Source organism: Antechinus flavipes, chromosome 4 (genome assembly GCF_016432865.1).
Source record: "Antechinus flavipes isolate AdamAnt ecotype Samford, QLD, Australia chromosome 4, AdamAnt_v2, whole genome shotgun sequence".
Taxonomy (NCBI): Eukaryota; Metazoa; Chordata; class Mammalia; order Dasyuromorphia; family Dasyuridae; genus Antechinus; species Antechinus flavipes.
The window spans coordinates 29,118,462-29,136,250 of NC_067401.1; the positions used below are offsets into that span (position 1 = coordinate 29,118,462).

At 37.9% G+C, this 17,789-nt stretch overlaps 1 protein-coding gene across 5 annotated transcripts in view; it reads left to right on the forward strand.

Annotated features, from left to right (window-relative positions):
• SSH2 (slingshot protein phosphatase 2) overlaps nucleotides 1-17,789 on the forward strand; it is a 228,519-nt gene that overhangs the window by 138,583 nt on the left and 72,147 nt on the right. The window lies entirely within an intron of this gene.

Consider the following 17,789-nt stretch of genomic DNA (forward strand, 5'->3'; position numbering starts at 1 on the left):
TGAAGGGTAGTCGACCTAGCATCAGGATTTCCAGCCCGGAAAAGTGTTGTGGAAATCCTGCTGTTGACTCAAGCACTTCATTTTTTAAAGTTTTAGACTCCCTGACATGCTCCTAATGGACTCCCCAGAGGAGGCTTATGAGTTTGGGTCATGAGTTCTTTCTGGGAACCAGACTTTGAGTTTATTTGGTTTATCACTAGTAGCATAGAACTCGCTCCCGACAGCCCAGAACCCGGGGTGTTCAACGCAGTTTACTAGAGCCCCCCGTGGAGACAGCAATTTAGCCAGTGAAATGAAGAAGTAATGCCAGAACTCGGCAAAAATAAGCACGTTAAAGTTCTTGTCCCTTGAATGCTTCCCTTGAGTTTGTCCTAACCTACTCCGCTCACTATATCTGATATATGATAAACAAACTGGTCATCTTGCCGTTGTAAAGTTGTAAAGCAGAGTCGTAAAGACCCAACTAGTAACGTCCTCCCTCCTGAAGCTGACTTTTCAAATGAGTGAGAGGGCTGCTAGGGGCTCCTGAGGCCGAGAGTAACAGCCTGCTTTGTGCGTTTAGGGAAGTAAACTACTGCTGAAACTGCTGTGGAATACTTAACTTGATTATGGAAAGCTGCTTTCTGACAGGCTGGTCAGCCCTGAATCGGCTGAATTTGGATCCCGCCATCCCTCACAGATCTCTATACTGTCCATTTATCAATCATCCTCACCCATAATATGTACATAATTGTTATGAAGGAAGAGATTATCTCTAAAAGAAATCTTGAGAGAATCTCTAAATCGGGGCAGCTAGTTGGTGGTGTGGATAGAGAACCAGCCTTGAAATCAGGAAAACCTGGGTTCAAATTTGAGCAATACTTTCTGACTGTGTGGTCCTTAACCAACTGCCTCGGCCAAAAAAAAAAAAAAAAAAAAAATCTCTAAATCAAATTTCCTTTAGCCAACAGGCTCACCTTCCCCTTCTAACTTTGGATACAAGTAAACTCATTTGACTTAGCACAGAAAGTGCTAATGAAATAACCAAAAGGTGAGCCAGGAGAGAAGAAAATCCATAAACTCCCCAAAACTCCCCATGGCAGAGCTGCCTGGATTTGACTTTTTTTTTTTTTTTAAGAGGAAGTTTGAATTTGTTTGGGGAGGGGAGGGGGAGGGGAGCCGGAGAATTTTGCATTTACTCTTTCTAAGCTTCTTCACACACATGCAATATGAAGTCCTGAGTAGCCTGCAAGGTCACTTCTGCAATTTGGCAGTTATAGGAATAATCTTTAACTGCTGACATACTACTTGCTACTGAAAAACATGAGTCACCATACTAAGAAAGACTTGTCTTTTTTCTAAAATGAATAAGTTGCCAAAAACATAAACAATTCTAAAATTCTAAAACATGCTTCAAAGGAAGATATGTGTGTGTGTGTGTGTGTGTGTGTGTGTGTGTGGCTTTTGTTTTGGACTTTGCTCTTAGCATTTCTTTTTCTTGATTAAAACTTGGTTACTTTCATTGATATCGTGCTCAAAGTTAGTACTGCTCCTCTGGAATTAACATTTGAGTGTTTATAATATCTTACAAATCCTCTAGAATCTTTTTTGTTGTTGTAAGCTTGGATCAAATGTATTGCAAGAGTCAGCTTTAATAATTCCTTTCCATGAAATGGCAGTGCATAGAGACAACACTAAATCAGTGACTCCTATAGATTGGGCAAGATGTGTCCTTTGTGAACCTTGTCTTTAAAAGATTTAGTGGCCTAAGTGACTCACTGATTTCTCAGTTATATGGAGCATAGATAAGGAAAGGTGGGACTTTGTCACTTGAGATGTCATGAGACTATTAATGGAAGTGTGAAGGGGAGGTTCTCGTAGGTATTCCTAGGATTTAGAATTGAAATGTACCCACTCCTATTTTAGTGATCAAAAGAATCCTAAGGGACCTTAGAGGCCATCAGTTTTAAACTCCACAATTTATTGACATAGAAATGTTGATCCAGAAGAGGTTAAATTATTTGCCTCAGGCCACAACAGGGTCTTACGAGTAAGCCAGAAAGTGAAAGGGAGGGGTGGGGGGAAAGGAGTGTTCTGAATCCAAATTCAAGATTTCAGTGCTTTAGTTTTTCTTTTAGAAGAGACTACCTTCTAGCCAGAATCTCCGGGCTAAATAATTTTTAGTAGCAGAATTTTCTGAATAGCTAAAGGTTTATCATTTTAAACAGCAAAACTTTTTTTTTTTTAACTTAGCCATTTTGTTTAGAAACATTTTTGGAACACATTACATGTTTACTTATTTAAAAAAAAAAAAAAAAGATGATCTCAAATCCAACTTCTTCTTAGTTAAGAACATAATGTCCACAGGGACTCTTGAAATGGTGTTAGGGGATTCACCCTTGACTGAATGGATATTGTCCACCATGCCTTTTTTATTCTTCCCACCCCATTTTCAGTTTTTTTGTTGAGCTGTTGGCTTGTAAATTAAGATAGTCAAGAACGTTAGAACCGTGTGTAAAAAAGAAGAGTTCTTTTTGGGTTCTTGGGTGGGCTTCCTTTTGGTTTCTGCTCTTTTTCTCCTCCCAATACAACCTTGTTATTCATTTTGTATTATTCTATATAAATTCGTTTATGTATGTGTTTCTTCTTCCATAATACACTCATCAAGGATAGGGACAGTTTTTCCTTGTCTTGTATCCTTAGGGCTTAATATAATCAAAAGTCTGTTAACTATAATTGCTTGTTGATTGGTTCTGCTCTTCAGGAGTCTTGTTTGCTTGCTTTTTCTTTTACTTTTGTGATTGAAGTAAATGAAGCATTGATACTGTAAGACATTTCCTGAATTTGTATTTAAAAAGCTCAGATCTCACCTCTGTTTATTAGCTGTGTCCTCTGGAACAAGGTTACTTAATTTTCCTGGATTTCAGTTGTAAGATCTTGTGATATCTCTGTACCAGTGGAGCCAGCTAGGTAGCTTAATGGATAGAGTATTGGGCTTAGAGTGAGGAAGACCTGAGTTCAAATTTGACTTCAGAGAGGCTCAGTAATTGTGTGACCTTGGGCAAGTCACTGGACCTATTTGCCTTAAACCACTGGAGAAGGAAATGGCAAATTACTCGAGTATCTTTGCCAAGAAAACCCTATGGACAGTATTGATGAGCTATGGCACACTATGGAGCCACAAAGAGTTGGACATGACTCAGACACTGAATGACAGTGTGAATCAAGGGATTGGATTTACGTCTTTGCTCGAAGGTGCTTTCCAGCTCCAAGCCTATGAGCCAATGATTTTAAATTGCTGAATGAGTGAATCTTGGAGATGAAAAGCTTTTCTAGTCATTTTCTTCTGGAAAAAGAAATTGTTGTCAATTCTCTTTTTCCTAATTCAAAGACTACAAATTCCACCGTCACTGTGCGAAACATCAAGTGTTAAAATAGAAAGCGTGGAGCTGGTTTGGTTAGACACCAATGGAGAGGCATTAGAAGTAAGTTTATTTGTGCTCAGACTCAGAGTGTCAACACTATTAATATAGACTTGAGATACAACAAAAAACAAGCTCATTTGTGCTCAGAACTAATTTTAAGAATCTGGAGTCATTGTGAAGAGGGGGAGGAAAGGTGGAAAGTCCCCAAGAACTTTAACAATATATACTAAGTCTGTATCCCTTTGGGTGTCCATATTTTTGAATATAATAAACATCTTAATTCCCTGATAAATTGAAATTGCTTTGTTATATAATGAACAGACATACAGTCCCCAAGAAAACGTCACGAAACAGGGACCTGGTTGCTCTTGCTCTCTGCCAGACATGGCTTGTCAAAAAATAAGTTGCTGTTTTTATGGTCTGGAAAGTTCAAGGATCATGAATAATTAGATAAAATGCTGGCATGAGCTATAATTGAAACAATGTTCCTATTATGAAGAACTCACTGCAGAACTCTTGGAATTTCTGCATTCTAGACATCACTTGATTTGTTAATGAGGTTCCTTTAAACCTTTTTATCCTTGACCTGAAATATTTGTCCATAGTTATTTGGTTTCACTTATAATGTGTTTGATGACTTAGCAGCTGTACATCAGAAGTTTAGAAAGCCTGGAGCATAACAACAGATGGGCTTGTCAGGATGTCTCCCAATTGTTCCTTTTCAAGAAAGTGGAGATTTGCAGCCTTTTCATTCTCATATTAATAATAAAGATCCTTACATTCATATAGCACTCTTTACTACTCAAGATTAACTCATACTGTTTCATTGGAAGCGCATAGAGTGAGACATTGAATGAATTGTAAGAAGGTACAATTTTATATATCCTTACTTGGATTTGGATGGTTCTATGCACTGCTACTGTTGGGCTCCTCCAAAGCCTTTTTATCTATACTAATATCATGCCCTGATGTATTTGGTAGCCTTAGCTTTCTAACTTTAAAATGCAGATTGTTAGTTATGCTGAGTAATAGTTGCAGAAAGTAAAAAGAATACTATCTCTAATTATGATCTATTGGTCTAATAGATTAATCTGAGAGACCAACCAAAGGGGGAAAGTGTGCTTGTGTAAAAGAAAAGGAAGGGGTTAAGGCTTGTCAAAAAGAGACCAGTGGCCCCAGACTGCCTGCCTGCTAGTTTGGGAGAGGGGCAGGCCTACAGAATGGCATTTATGGACCACTATGCTGGGGCCTACTTTTACTAAAGAATTGGGATTTCCATAAATATTTTAGCAGTTTGTAAAGGGCCCAAAAAAAGAAATGTTTGATCTCTGAGTATGCCTGGAGGACTCAATAGATCCCTAATTAGGTAACCTGTTGCAGAGAGTTTTCATTTTCCAACCCCTTAGGGGCATGGATGGGGCTTAGACTTGTGAGATCCATGGCTATATTCCTCCCAGCTGAGGAAACATTCTCTCCATCTAGGTCAGCATTTCTCAAAGAGCTGTGCCTGGAGCACTCACACATGAAGAAGTTGGGGTCAATGCAGAGGCAGGACCTGATCCCAGGTTTCTCTGACTCCAAGACCAGCTTGCCATATACTCTCCTGCTCTCTGTCCCTTATTTTCAGGGCTTTGCATCTACCTATTTAAAACTTTGGACTTTAAACTGTCACAGAAGTGGAAATGGTATCTGCTCTGCTTTCAAAGTATGCCTCTGTTATTCACTAGAAAATGCATCTCTTCTCCCTAATCCACCTCCCAAAAAATTAAAATGAAATTCTAAAAGAAGGAAAACTGCTTATTGATGTAGATCTGACTGGGTATGAATCATTTAGATAATAATTTTTGGTTATATAATGCTTGATAGTTACAACTCACTTGAATAGGCATAAGCTCATAATACTTTGAAAAAAAGTAGGTCATATATTATTCCCATTCCATCTATGGGCAAACTGAGGGCTAGAGTCACACATAATCCCACTAGAAGAGAACCAAGCTGCTGACTCCCAGTATTTTTTACACTGTCCTTGATATATGCCCTTGGTATGATACTAAGAAGGAATTACTCAGACCTTTCCTCTATGTTCCCTCCCCAAATTCAGAAAACTCTTCAGACTTTTCACACTAACCATAGCCAGGTTACTAGACAGAGAAATTCCAGTGTCTCTTAAGTCCAATATCTTTGGGCTATTGAATGAATGATAAGGTCATACTTTGGAGGATCACCCTGCTAGGAATTCTCTGTTGGAATTTTTGGATAAATATAGGTCTTGTTCTTAATGACAACACACTAAATTGAATTAAAGATATGTAACCTTGGCTGGCAAGCTCTAATATCTACACACCCAGATGTTCTTAAAAGTGCAGAGTACCCCCGTTTCTGGATTGTTTACAGTCAAGGGTTAAGTTAGCCAGGAAAAGGCTTTCTTTTGCATAGTTAGGTGATGCAGGATGTTGCTACCCCTAGTGCAATTAGTTTTAACTTGAAGAAATGTGCAAAGAACATCAAAGCTTCCTTAGGCGTGCCTCTTCAAAAAGGATGTAGTCAACTGTTTATAAATAGGTTGTAGGTTTTAAACAACAAAAGGTGAATTTGGATACTTTTTTTTCCCTTCCACTTTACTCAGGAAAGAATATACTCTGTATACTATATCAACTTGCTTTGAGAAGGGTGTGACACTCCTATTTTTATGGCATCACTAGAGATTCGGAGTATACTTTGTCTGTTAGAGAAATTACCTCCCTTTTTACTTTAATAGAGCAAGCTTTGGATTGCTTCTGTTTTCTAATGAAGATTAGCCATTTCTATACCACTTATTTCATGTCACTTTTATTTTACTTTCAGAGATCAATATCAACAAAATAATACATTTTATCACATGAATTTCATACAGGATTAACTAATGACACTTTCTAGCAATCCAAAACTGAAATAGACTTTATTTAGGGGGTAAGCTCCCCGTGACTGAAAATATTCAAGTAGAAACCCTGTAGTCGTTTATCAAAGAGTTAGTCATTCCTCTCTGGGGTGGAAGACCGAACTAGATGATCTCCAACTCTAAGATGAGTTAGACAGTTCAATTGTTATTTCTCAATGAGGCAACCGTGTCCTCTGGGTTCTGGGTTATTAGAGGTTAGCTGCAAAAGTAGCCATTTTTCCTCAGTGCAGGGCAGGAAACTTCTCCTGTAGTCTTATCACTACAGGTAACCAGCAACATGTAGTTGGCCAGGTCTGGGAGCTCAGCATCTTGTCCTGGCTGTGACACTTTGTACATTGTGTTGCAATAGCCAGCTGGTGTCGATAAGGGCCGAACAGAGCGAGTTCTCTTCCTGTTTTTCTCCTCTTGCTTTACTGATTCTACAGATGGCTCTTCTGGACCACTGAAAGCTCATAGGAGAAATGTCATTTTAAGGGCCTGAGTATTTTGCCTCAAAAAAGCTTTTAATGCTTTGTTAAACAGCCCCCTTCTCATTAAATTAGCTACTCTGGTAGTGGTGGCGGCAGCGGCGGCGGCGGTGGTGGTGGTGGTTGATGATGTTGTTGTTGCTTTAATGAACCTTTTGGTTTTGTGGGCAGCTTCAGTTGCACAAGTTGTATGTGTTTGGGGATGGGGAGGGACTGAAAATCAGAGGATCTGTGTTCCTAGGACAACTAAAACAACAGATTTAAACAATGAGTGAGCAGACTGGACCCCTCCAGGGCCCCTTGGACCAAGTTTGGAATGAGCCAGGCTCCCACCCCCACCCCCACCTCTTTTTGACCCAGGACCAAGTCTCACATGATTGGAGTTCTCCTTCACAAGCCTTAGCTCTGTCTCATCTTAATTTGTAGCCTAAACTCAGCATTCTGTGATGCATAGAAAGTTCCAGACTGGTGGTAGAACTTGGGAGGGAAAGTGGCAAATTTTATGTCCATAGTTCACACTCAAGTGTATCATGGTCCTTCAATAAAAACACATGGAAAACTGAGAGCAAAGGACCCTTACCTAAAAGGGAAAGTGGCATTGTTGTGTGAATTACCAATAGTTACCAATAGTTCCTGGCCTTGATAAGTTGGAAGAGAAGCTGGCATCTCGTAAAAGCTGTCGTATAGATAGGTAGTGGCCACTAAGAAATTGCCCTTATTGGGCCCAGGTGTGTCTATCTACACTGAGTTTTTATTATATATCCACAAGGTATATAGCATATGCCCCCACTTTGCAAATATTATACACATAGAAACTGATGGCTGTCAGTTTTATAACTGTGACTATTGAATCAATGATTGCACCTATCTGAAACTACATGTAAAAAAACTAGGACTAGGAGCAATCATGTAACTCATCATCCAGAGCAGTACATGGCCTCTTCTAAAAGCCAATCCTTCCCACCCCCCTTTTGGGCTGATAGTATATTAACATCAAATACCAGATGAAACTGTTCACTCCCCAGAGTTCTGGTAATATGTGTGTTGGTATGTGCTGGGAAAGGTGGAATTGTCATGCTTTTAATAGCTTAGTTGCCAAATTAAGGCTTAGTTTAGTTAGGACAATTCCAAAAGCTCTGGGAAACTCCTTAGTTTATAACTAAACATTTTGTGAAAACAAAAAGGAGAAGTGAATAAAATGTGATATTTTGCATGATTGAGAAAAATATCAAGCAACTTTTGCAGTTTGACCATTCAAATGCTGAGCCAGAGTAGGAACTTAATAATCTATTAAGACAAAAAATGCTGGAGACTGAATGTAAATCAACAGATGCAATGTTCACTTTTTTCCTTTTTCTTCTTTTTTTCTTCTCTCATGGTTTTTCCTTTTGATTTTTTTCCTCCCAACATAATTCATGAAAAAATGTATATCAAAAAAATTTAACGTATGTGCATAATCAGAAAAAAAATGAAGGGAGGAAAGACAAAAAATAATCACTGAAGCTGTTAAGAGCAACTTTTTAGGGAATAGAAATAGCAGAGTAAGACTTCATTTTAATTCTATTTAGATTTTATTTAAGCAAGATGTAACTTTTTTTTCCTACTTATTGGAAATATATCTGGACAATAGAGAATTCTGACAAGCTTCCCTTCCCTTGCAAGTTCTTTTTCTCTCAGCCAGGAAAAAAACAAAAACAAAACAAAAAAAAACCTCCCTTTGTAGACCTCATACAAAATTTACATTTATTCCCTTCAAGATCTCTTTCTCTCATCTGGGGGGCAGGAGAAGGAACTCCCTTTGTAGAACTCCTATAAAATTTACATTTATGTTCTATTTTGTATTATAGATAGGTACAAGTCTTACCATTCTTATTAGAATATAAGCCCCTTCAGGTAACTGGACAGTTTCTTAAACATCATTGTTATCCTTTTAGAGCCTAGAACTGTACTTTACACATACTAGGTACTCATTGTTGAACTTATTCATCTCCCCTCTCACCCAAGAATAGTTTGTTTGGTTTTGTCTTGCTTGTGCTTTGCATATATCCTTTAAAGAACTTGGATGCTCTTTTTAAAGTATGGCAGTCTCCCCTCTTGACTTAATTACCATGACTCAGCTACCTTCTCACTCCTGGGACCTACCTCTCCTGGCACATCCCACCACCGAGCCTTCCTTCTTCTCCCACCACTGAGCTCTTGCTGGTGTCCTCCACCCAGGCCAACCATGTTTCATTCCCTTCCTGGCTGAGTTTCATACTCTCTAGCCCTAATCACCATGCTCCTGCCAAGTGACCCTTCTCTTCTTGCTCCTCCTTTCACTTCTCTTTGATGCTCTCTTTCTGTTAGAACTAAGATTTCTTGAGGACAGGAGCTGTCTTTTCTACTTACTTTCGCTTCTATCCCCGGTGCTTTTGTGCTCGGCACAAAGTAAACACTTAATAAATACATGCTACCTGCCTGCTGTATATTTCAAAATATTTGTAGCAATGCTTTTTATAGTAGTGAGAAACTGAAAATAAAGTAGATCTCAGACAAATTGCAGAACATAGAAGTAATGTAATATTGTATTTATAAGATACAGGAATTATGATGATTTCCAAAAAACAGGAAGACTTATGAACTGATGGAAAACAATACACAAGTACTAATTACCACAATGTAATGAGAAAAAACAGCAAAACACTGGAAATTTGAAGGTTGAGATAGGAGAATGCATCTTACTTTACTCTCTTTGCAAAGATGGGAAACTTTTGAGGAGGAAGACTGCATGCAATATCAGACTTGTTTATTGTATTGGCTAGTTTTGCTGAACTTATTTTCTTTTTCTCTTTGTTATGAAAGATGAGAAAGACATCCTTTGGGAAATGCAGGTTATAGAAAAACCGAAGATGATAACTATTATTTTTTTAAAAATTAAGTCCTTGGTTCTGTGTATAAAAACCAATGTGTAATCACTATTCCTATATTCAGACTTGTCCACTTTTTTACATTTTACACACATTTAGACACGCATTTGACAAATGTTAGTTGAAATGTTGTCAGCCTGGGTTTTCATTTTAGCTTTGGGTCCCCAAATTTTTAGCCTCATCATTTTAGAGAAAGCTCAATATGTGCATACTTACCTTTTGTCTGGAAATGATTATATGGAATTTTGTTTTCTTGTTTTCTGCAATGTATGGTTTATTGTTGGGTTGTTATCGTTTAAATAAAATATTAGTAAAATATTTTTAAGTATCCATCATGTGAAACCTATGTATAGTTCCAGCAAGAGACAAATATGCTACCTGCAAACTGGCCTAGAGAATCTCATCCACAGGTGGCTGTCATAAATTCTTTGTTCCTGGCAACTCATGAAATAAAGACAATTCTAAGTGAGCTTGTTTTGTGCCACCCTTTTTTGCTTCTGCAGAGATTGTGACAGAGGAAAGTGGGGCAAAAGACATTAAGACACATGGAGTTTATAGACCATTTTGTAAACTGTCACTTGGCCATTGGAATTCTGAAGATGAGATTTTTGTCCTGTTTTCAATGAGTCAAATACTACAAGAAGAATTGAATCGCATCGATCTTGTAATTTTCATTTTAAACAAAACCAGAAAAAAAAACAGCAAGTTTTAGCCATGGGAGTATGGCTCTCAGGTTTTCCTTGGAGACGCAGATAAAACAATTGGCAGAGTTGGTTTTATCATGTGCTCCAAAGTAACTAGAAATATCATGACTCTAGGTCATCTTATATTACAAGATTCATGACAAGTATTTGCAAATGACTAGGAAAATAATTACAGCTTCTGTAAGGGCATGTGTTGCAGAGGTTGAAAAAGTATAGAAATTCTACAGAGAACTTAAGACTATCCAAATGAAAATGATATATATATATTTTTATATTGAGTGACTTATGTGAGAATCAAGTGGCAAGAAATAGATTGGTGTGAGTGTCCCAAAACTCACAAAAACCTCATGCATCTACATTTTTAATACTTTGAAAGAAAGAATTGGTTGGCACCAAGTAACATTGCAAAAAATGAAATGATATATACTTTTCAGGAAACAACTAGTTATTCAGATCAGAGTCATTGCTGCAGAGTGAGCTTCTAGACCACCAGCTTCTTAATGGAAAATCCAACACTGATACAAAGCTAAAAGAAAGAATAAAAATGAGAAAAGGACATGGTATGCAGTTGAAACAACTCATTTCTAGCCTATTCAAACAAAGATTGATAATTAAAAGTGGTAGTGGATGGAAGAAGAAAATCAATCTTAAGTATAACAATTTCATGCAGAAATGTCACTGCTGTAAATCAGTTGCTATCACAGAGACCAAGAGAGTGTAGAAACAATCTTAGTCAATAAACCCTTGACTGATTTACCAGATGGAAGGAGATGCAGCCAAAGGCAATCCCTGGTTAGAATATAAACTGGTTTACTAAACCTCCTAGAAAAGGATGGGGGGGGGGGGGGGAGATTGTGAGCAGTATTGCCTCATTAAGCAGAGGAAAACTCTGCAAAATTTTAAAAAATTATAAAATATTTAATGAATGAAAAGACTGCAGCTGGAGTATCAGAGGACACAGGGTTGAATGCCTGAGTTCAAATCCACAGAGAGGGTCAATATTTTATGAGATTCCCTTACATACATTGAGAGCTTCCTTGATGAGGTCTCAAATCAGGAACAGACAAGTTTTCCTTTTTTTTAAAAGCTTTTTATTTTCCTCATCTTCTCCCTGATGAGGAAAGCCCCCAGCCCTTCCAGTGGGCCAGGGACCAGACAAGATGCTGAGATAGGCCAGGCCCAGAAGGATTTCCATCTGCATTGTGGGAGAAAACATCCAAATGTGTGAGACCACAAATCCATGTGAATATTTGAACCCTGCTGCCTTGCAAATGAGTCAAGAAAAAAGTGAACATGCTCCATTTTTGTGGCTGTCCCACCTGTATTGTAGATTTTCTTCTTTAATACTTCAACTATCTGTCATTACATTGATATGGATACTCCTTACACCTACACTGACAGAGTAATTCTTCTGTAACTTGGTTTTTAAATGTTACTGTGCCTGAAAAGTTGTGACCCTGCATGCATCCTGTTGATAAGCTTCTGGTTCTCCTAGAGCAGGCCTGCAGTCCCTCACTGGGCTTGTACTTAAAACCCTTTTTTAGCCTGGTAGGCCCTGCCAGAGTATGAACTTTCTGCAATATATATAGCCTTTGAGGATCAAAGGTCATTTCTATGCTGTGGTGAAACATTCAAGGAGCATTTTAGGGGAGAGACCTTATATAAAGATGGTTAAAAAAAAAAATTCAGATGAATCATTATTCCCAAGGGGCATTGTATTGGCACTTAAAATCAACATAATAAAATGTAAACTTTAAAGTATAATAAAACACTATTTTAAAATAACAATGATCTCAAAATTCTAAGCAGCAAAAAGATAAGTCTAGTTTAATACATTCACCTTTGAACCCAGCACCCACTTCCTGAAAAGATTTGCTTTGATTCTTGGGAGGGCTGGGCCTCCCTCTTCCTGGTTGTACAGGGCCTTCTTTCTGCTCACCTGCTGTCGTTTAGGTCTAAATGGAGCATGGAGCAAAAGTTGTGTGTGGTTTAAAACAAAAAAAGTGCAAATATTGCTTAGCTGGTTGCCTTGAGTTGGTGCCAGACATTCGGATTTGGGTTTTCCTTTAGAATCCTCCCCACTCTGATCCATGAGCTAGCTAGAAGGGACTGAGAGATATCTAAGCCCAAGAGCCCCTTTGCTCAAGAAGAAACCAGTCCCGAATGTAGGAAGTCACTAGCTCAGCACCACAGCTTATTTGGTAGCTAGCCATCAACCCTCACTGTTTTGTACATTGATTCATTTTAAAGACATATTTTTTATTTTTATTTTTTTAATTACATGTAAAAACAATTTGTAATCTGTTTTTATAATTTTGAGTTTCAAATACTCTCCTTCCTTCCTTCTTGCGAAGACAAGCAGTTTGATATAAGTTATACGGGTGTAGTAATACAAAACCTATTTTAAGGACCCACTTTTAAAATTTGTCATATTATTAGGAAGACCAAGATTCTAGGTCCACTTCTGCTATCCACTAATTTTATTACCCTGGATGAGTCACACTTCCTCTACATCACAGGTTTCTCTTCTATAGAATGAGTGGCTAGATGAGATCAGGTCTCTTCGTGCTCTGATGCCCACTGAACTGAGGGAAAGGAGCAGTCACTGGCTGCTGATTTTTTTTGGTTATGGTACATATTGGCAAATTTTCTTCTTACTCTAAGAATTTGAGGGTAGAAATAATTGTGCTTATTTCTTAGTTATTGTGTATTTCTTGGAGGCTCTGCTGGAAAACTGTAAATTTTTGAGACGGAGTCTTTTTTGAAAATCTTTGAGTCATATTGCCTGTATTTATCAGAGCCATAAGTCAGCAATTGCTTTAGCTCTTGGTACCACCATCAGGGCAAGACCATGTCCGCTATAGGAGTACAGAGGGTAAGAGGAGGAGACAGGAAGAAAACGCTGTGCTCCCAACCTGAAGTATGACAGCAAGTGAGCAGCTTCTTAAACTAGGAAAGCACATATTTCTAAGGAATGGGCAGTGAAAGTTCTTGGAGGGAAGTTTCACTTTTTGTAAGGCCAGCAGCCCTGGACATGCAGCTAGAGAACTAAAGAGATGTCTACAACAGAGGATGAGTTCAGAACCTTCCCTTCTGATGGTGTCTTAAGCCTCTGTTCGCCTCCTTTCCATAACAAGCCTTTGTTCACTGAAGGGTTGACGTCAGCAGTCAGCCTGTGTAGATGTCTACTGGAGACTAAGTGGAAATGATAAGGTGTCCTAAGGTCAGAAGGGACTAGTGTGGGGTCACCATAGCTTTGAGAAGGGGGAAAGTAACCTTTGGGCCCTGCAGGCATTGATATTAAAGTACAGCCTGGGAAATGTTCAGTGCACCGTCAGAGAAGAACCAATGGCAACTTTTTCAGCCAGTAGGAAGAAAAACAAAGCAAATCATGCTTTAAATGGAGTAAACTAATTGAATTTGGTAGTAGTGTGGTATTCACTCCAGAGATGGTTCCTGTAGAAATGCTGCTCTGTTTACCATGAGATTTCAGGAAAGCCAGTCAGAAACAAAATGAACCATGACTGTTGGGGCCTTTTGTGAGTATCAGCGTGGAAAGCCAATTAGGTGAGATCTAAGTAAGTCATTTGGCCAGCTTCATCCCTCCTAGCTTTAGGATGGGAGAAAAAAAAAAAGAAAGTTAATTGCAAGAATGCAAATAACAGCTCTATTTCTAATTATCTTCATAATTAAACTGACTTACTCATTTCAAAAATTCTCTTGCAATGAAAATATTTTTGTGTATACCAATGAGTGTGAATCAAAAGTTCCCCATCTTAGCATATGTCCTTTGTGTTTTTTCTGGATCTTTTATTTACAATCATTAATGTACAGTACATTATTAGCCCATTGTTATATTAGATGCAGTTTTATCCCCCATTGTAATTTTCTAATCAGTGATTGGGGTGGGATGAGAGACCACTTTGTTACTGTGTTCTTTAACAGAGAACAAAGTACTAGGGAAGAAAAAGACTATTAAAAATTCATAAGCTTTTTATTTGCCTTGTGTTTTTTGATAAGCTTAAAATTAAACCTGATGCCCTCATGCCATTAATGGGTCTCTCTAAAGTCAAGCTGAAATGTAATTATAAAGATCAAGCTTAAGATGACAGGAAAAAATAATGATGAATATTGGAGGGGATGTGGGAAAACTGGGACATTGATGCATTGTTGCTGGAGTTGTGAACTAATCCAGCCATTCTGGAGAGTAATCTGGAACTATGCCCAAAAAGTTATCAAACTGTGCATATTCTTTGATCCAGCAGTGCCACTACTGGGATTATAATCCCAAAGAGGTGCTAAAGAAGGGAAAGGGACCTGTATGTGCAAGAATATTTGTGGCAGCCCTGTTTGTAGTGGCTAGAAGCTGGAAAATGAGTGGATGCCCATCAGTTGGAGAATGGTTGGGTAAATTTTGGTATATGAATGTTTTGGAATATTATTGTTCGGTAAGAAATGACCAGAAGGATGAATACAGAGAAGCTTGGAGAGACTTACATGAACTGATGCTAAGTGAAATGAGCAGAACCAGGAGATCATTATATACCTCAACAATGATACTGTATGGGGATGTATTCTGATGGAAGTGGATTTCTTCAACAAAGAGAAGATCTAATTCAATTTCAATTGATCAATGATGGACAGAATCAGCTACACCCAGAGAAGGAACACTGGGAAATGAGTGTAAACTTTGCGTTTTTGTTTTTCTTCCCGAGTTATTTATACCTTCTAAATTCAATTCTCCCTGTGCAACAAGAGAACTGTTCGGTTCTGCACACATATATTGTATCTAGGATATACTATAACATATTTAACATGTATAAGACTGCCTGCCATCTAGGGGAGGGAGTGGAGGGAGGAAAGGGAAAAATCGGAACAGAAGTGAGTGCAAGGGATAATGTTGTAAAAATATTACCTATGCATATGTATAAAAAGTTATAATTTTTTTAAAAAGCAAAATAACATACCAAAAAAGACAGTAGTTGTATTAGATCCATAACTGAATAGAAGGAGAATCAAAGCAATCCAGAACTGAGCCACAAGATACAGTGGCTCTACTCATTTCCCACAATTAACCACTTGCTGTCCCAATCTTCCCAATTCCCTCACACCTATCTACAGAGGATTCTGAAACTTAAAATTTCAATTTAAAATTATTCTGAGTTTATGGATTTTCCTCATTCATGTGCCTCTCTGTTAGGTTTATATGTATGTGTTCACTTTGATATATTAATCAAATATATTTATAGGACTTTTTTATATTGTTTATTCCTTTATGTGCTTTATGCTTAGTTTCTATGTTATTATAATTATTGTTCATATTGCCTTATTATTAAATAAGTGTCTATATTAACACATACAAAAAAAATAAAGATCCAGCTTGCCTTAGAAAGAAATGAGAAACTGTCCCTCTCTCCCTTTCTTCTTTGCAGTGGTAGAGTCTATGAGCATTGAAAATTTCATATATAGTCAGTCTTACATGTATTTGTCAGTTTTTCTGAATTGCTGTTTTCTCTCTCTTTAGGTCTTTGTCATAGCTGGTCAATTATGGTGTAGAGAGAGGAGAAAGGCTAGAGATATATTTAGAAAGGAAGGTGATAGAAAAACAAAAATTTTAATAAAAATGTTTAAATAAAACCAATTTGATATTCCCTAAAGTGAATTTGAATCACTGAATTTTCTTTGAATGTTCTATTACAACCACTCATATTTCCTTTTTGAGGCTCACAAGATTTCTCTAGAGTGTTTAGAGTTTTGCTAGAAAATTGTGTGTCTTCTTCAGGCTCTCTGAGCTTGCCAGTAAGATTTCTTGATCCATTTTAAACATATTTATCATGCCTTAAACATAGCACCAGCTCTAAAATACTGGACGCATTCAAGCAAACATTTTTCTCCCCCTCTAATGGGGAGAAGTCCCTAGCCTTTTGACTCCCTTTCCCTTGTAATCTTGAAAGAAGCATTCCAAGAATGGCAATTGCTTAAATGAGACTTGAAATATTCCAGTGAAGCCAAGATGCTTCTGTGTGCTTGGGCTTCTGTTTGCAAGCTGTGTGGTAGAAGATAAACAGAAACAATATTGGGGGTGAAGGACTTCTGGTACATTGAACCATATCCAGGGAAGTAGAAATAATTAAAGTTACAAATGATCTTCCCAGGGAGAAAAAAGTTTGTCATGTTATGCTTCAGCAGGAGGCAATGCTAATTGCATTTAAAACAGGTGCTCATAGAACTGCTGACTTCTTTATGAAGCTTATTGGAAGGTTTGGGACCCTGGCTCCTTACACTCATTGCAGGCTGTTAGAAGAATGCGCAGGAGGTTTCAACCTGTACATAGTTGGGGGACTCAGAGCTTCCATTAAGCCATTCTTTCCTAACACCTCTGATTTCCATAGTCCATTAAGTGTAGATGTGAATTTTCTACAATTTGTGTGAGGGTATATATTCTGCACCAGTTCTCCTGTCCTGCCATCTCATAGTTATTTATTCAGGCCTCAATCCAGGGCCTGACCAGATCTTGGCCAAAATTTGCAGGTTTTTGCATAAAACCTTGAGAAAACTCAGTTTGGTTTATCACTGGGGGAGATTAGTCACCCAATAAAAGTTATACTTATTTATTTAACCTTGAAGGTTTTCTCCTGAGGAAAATATTCCTTTTTCTTAGTGCAATGAAAATTTTTAATGAAAGGTATTCTACACCGAGCAGACCTCTAATCCTGTGGAAGCTAAAGATGATTGAAACCTTATTTTACTACTAATTTGGAAATCGATGTTAGGGAAAGAATACATAAAAAAAGAAAGCGTATGGAATATCTTAATTTTTTTTGGTATCCCCTAGGACTATGTTGTTGAAATCCTTCATCAGAGAGGATGATCCCCTTCTAGTTCTGCCATCTTAGTAATAAAGTAAACTAGCTGAAATGTAGTCCTTCAACCTCTTCAGGGACACTAGAAAAGCTTTGGGAAAACATCCAATATCTGCTTATCTTTCCTGCAGTGGAAATGTTCATAATTGCAACGTTCAGTTTCCTTTGACTGAAGATAAACAGATTTCTGCTTGTTATAACTAAAAAGTATGTTTACTGCATTCTTTAGCTGGATTCCATTTTTTTTTTTTTTGGACAGTTGAGGGGGGTGTCTCCATAGGCATCTGGTGGTTATTGGGATTTTCTTATCTCTGTCCCTTTATCTGTCTCTGTCTCAGTCTCATTCACTCTTTCTCGAAGACAGCTGTATTTTTTCTCAATTTGTTCAGTCCATTCCTTTTTTTTTTTTTGCCATTCCAATTCCAGCTTCTGCAACTCCAGCCTGCCTGTGGCTCCCTTTACCTGTTCCGCCTTCAGGATCATCTCTCTTACAAACTCCGTATTTTC